This window comes from Pygoscelis adeliae, unplaced genomic scaffold (genome assembly GCF_000699105.1).
Source record: "Pygoscelis adeliae isolate BGI_AS28 unplaced genomic scaffold, ASM69910v1 Scaffold312, whole genome shotgun sequence".
In the NCBI taxonomy this organism is placed as follows: Eukaryota; Metazoa; Chordata; class Aves; order Sphenisciformes; family Spheniscidae; genus Pygoscelis; species Pygoscelis adeliae.
In genome coordinates, this window is record NW_008824234.1 from 666,442 (window position 1) to 670,306 (window position 3,865).

The following is a 3,865-nucleotide window of genomic DNA, read 5'->3' on the forward strand; positions in this document are numbered from 1 at the left end:
TAGGGACGGGGCCACCGGGGCTGCAGGGCTGGAAGCCACCGCGCTTCCCGCAAGCCCTTCGCCCGCAACCTGCGCCGGCTTACCAGCCCGGGACGAACTGAAAACAAAATTGTTTAGGCGCTCAGAAACAAACAAACAAACAAACAAACAGACAAAAATGTCCATCAAACGGTGTGCTTTATTTTTCCAACATCCGTGCGTGAGCGCTTATCCCGTATTGAACCAAGTGAAGTCGCTCGACGTTTACGGCCGGCTTCTTCATGGAATACCTCAGGTGATTTCGGTTAGACAGGATGGAGAAAACGCATCTGATGAGCTACGCCGGGGAATCGGCTCGCCACCGACAGGAGGGGAGATGGCAATAGCTGAGGAATTGCGGGTTAGCAGGGCAGCCTATTGTTAATCAATTAAACGTGCAGCTAATAAAAAACTACACCTCGAGAAGCCGTTTCAACAGCCTCGCGGACACACGGGGGAAAATGCCGTATTCAAACTACGGTCAAGCATCGGGATGCGTACACTGTCTGACGCGATCCGAGCTTTCCATTTTCTTTTTCTGTCCGAGTTGTTATTTCTTTCCCTTCCTCTCCTCCTCTTCTGTGAAGCCCACATACCAGTTTACCCCTGCACGCAGCAGTAGAGGTCTGGCCACCAGACATACCGGATTAATTCCTATCCAGATCTATCAGCTGGCCTGTAGAAGAGGCAATCCTTAAAAAAGCAGGTGAGGGGGAGGAGGTTAACACCAACAGGTATTTCTCGTCATTAACTCCCGACTTCCTGATAAGAGAGTGATAAACAACTGGTAAACTCAGTGCAACAGATTACAGAAAAGACGTTTGCTTCCCTGCTCGGTGATTAATGCGCATATATTAAATAAAAATAGAAACTCTAAAAACAAAAGCTTTATATAAAACACATTCGTATTTCAGTACTTCTATGGAATAATCGATATCATGCGATTACATCTGAATAGTCAATTCCTGTGTTCCGCAGACCGATTTCTAAGTATATGAGCTCTGCTTCTGAACGGAGCAGCAGCTGGAGGGCTGAGAATGCAAAATTAATTATAACATTATAAAGTCATACATGAATCTCTCTAAGTCAACCTGCATACCTTGCAAAATGTGCTATACTCTCTGCATTTTTATTTGGGAAGCCAAGTCTGTTCATTTCCAGCAGGAGCGGTGTAAGTAAGTGTTTATCTACGCGAATTGATTGCTTTCAGTTCCTCCTCTTTAATAATTAGTGGAACAATACAGATTGGGAATACAATGGCCGTTGTGTTTACATTATAACAAGGGATTAATGCTATTAAGTGAGCGTTACAGTTATGACCTGGGAAGAGTACTTAAATAAATACCGTGATCCCAGGAGAATTGATGTAATTCAGTTCAGAGTGTGTGTAGATAGGCACAGGCACACACGCACACACGAGAGATACAAATCTCCATACGTATCTACACGCACATACATATGTTATACACGCTAGGTATACGTGCCTGCCCCTGTAAAATGTAGGTGCTGTTTCTGCCTCCATCTGCATGTCTTTCCTCTATGAAAATATATTTTTGTGCTTTAGGTGGGAGAAATGTTTAAATCGGGAACATGACTCCCCTTCCCCCAAACACAAAGAGCAACAGATTATATTTCTGATGTTTTAATTTGTGCAGTCCAAAAATACGGTTTTATATACAGAAACGGGGTTAATTTCGCAATCAGAGATTAATGGAGTAAAATATTACCATTTCAAAAGACAAGTTCTTGCGTTGATTTGATTTGCATAATTTTTGTATGGCTTCAGAAAGGAATGGATTTACCCACTGCAAGGAGACGGTATGCATTTTATTACAACAAGTACACCACTAATTTGACTCTGCACAATGTGGAGAACGAATAGCTAGTGGGGTCATTTAAATATAGCTGGTGAAGTCTTTGCGATAAACAAACCAGAAAACCGTGTCAATAACGTTTTTAAACATCGGTCAGCGTACGTGGCTGTATTTAACTTCTTCTCGGAGTTATCTCTGTTTGATTTGAGTGCCTTCGGCAGGGAAGAGGTTTTGAATCTGCCTGGCTCCACCGCCGAACTCTAATTTTCCTATACTACTACCCGTTACTAATAAAAAGCCGTCTAACTTGCGCTGTTAAACAGTAGAATAGTATTACATGCACTTTTTATTGGTAATAACTGTGGCAAATTAACATGCCTACACAGCGACATTAAGACTCTACACACTGCGTTTTTATTTGAATAATCTATTCGTTAGGTCAGCGTTTACCTTCCCAGATTTTAAGCGGTGCTCTCGCCTTGTCTTCTTTAATTCAGCCTGCTCCAGCACAGCTGAGAAGGCACTCGAGAGCCCCCCGCCCCCCCTGCCCCTTTTCAGCCACCGCTCCTTGCCGTCCTGGCAGACAGGTTTTGCGGTTTGTCATTTATTAGCTACATCTCCTTGCACTAGTGACAGAGCCTGAAGTTTTCGGGCGAGTGAAGTTGAAAGCCACGTCTGTGGGAATCGCGCTCCTGCCCCTGCTGCGGGAGAGCTTGCTCCGAGCAGCGGCTGCCTGCCCGCCTCCGCCCGGCACTCGGGCGTCTGCCTGGCGGCCGTTCGCTCGGGACCCCGCTCCCTGCAGTTGTACTCAGGTAAAGGGGGGGAAAAAAGAATGAAATGAAAATCTCGTTGGCGTGAAGGAGAGGTTTCCCCGCCTCGGGAGGGCTCCCTGTGGCCCGGGGAGGCGCACACGCCTGCTACCTGCACAACGCCGGTTGCCCGATTGTCATGACACCGGTCACAGCAACTTTTTAAGCAGAGCGAAGTGGAACTTGGTGGAGCTTGGAGATGTAACACAATGCGCAGCAGAACCAGTTTCCTGTGACATAACCACACAATGGTCTGGGAACGCTTTCTCCTTTCTCTCATGAAATGGGGGACCGCCACCATCTCCCGGAGACAACGACGTGAAATAATAGACTATTGTATTTAAAAATAACAAATGACACACGCATACTGTGCAAGCGGAGTTGTCCAGTTTTCTAGTAAAAGGAGCCCAGTTTACGAGGCTCTTTCTGAGCGAGGTGCTTTGCAAGGAGCGACCTGTGCGAACGGGGGGAGACGGGGTGAGCTGGGCCGTAGATTAACCCGCTCACAGGGTTAAAGCAAAGAGCGGGGGAAACAGCAAGGGAGGAAGGGAAAGAAAGAACTTTTCTTTCCCCATCTTCAGGACAAAATCTTTAGTTCAAGCTGTGTGTGGGAGGGGGCGCTGTGGCAATGAATTCTCCAGTGCTCCCGAGCACTGGCAGCGTAATTGTTTATGTAAGCCCCTTCCCTGAGGTTTCTTTCCATATTTCAGTCATTACTTTTATTAACAATATTATCTGACTGTCGCCCCCTGATACCTGCACTAAAAGGTGGACTGTTTGCATGAGTTATGGTCACTTCTTTTCCCCTTAACCCAGTTTTCCGGTTTTTTTCTCTTTTCAGTCCGGTAAGAGTGGAATAGTGTATTTCATTTTCAAAATACACTGCAAGAAGGGTCTGCCCAGAGGAGCGCTTAGAATTTAGACGACTCTCTATAACACGCAAACGCACACAAATAGACACATATGAAACGTACCCCTTGTTTGTAGCTTCTTTTTTTTTTTTCTTTCTTTCCCCCTCCCCCTCCCCCGGGGGCGTCTGTGGCTTCGACGCTGTGCGCTAATAACGGGCCACGTCTTTACGAGGATTTAGCTCCCCCTTTTTGGGACGTTATTGGGGGGGGGGGGTGTATTTAAAGAAAAAAAAAGAAAAAACTGAAGCGGATCTCTCAAAAGCAGAGATCTGCGGCTTAGAAAAGTTGCTTCCCGTATGTCACACTGTTATTA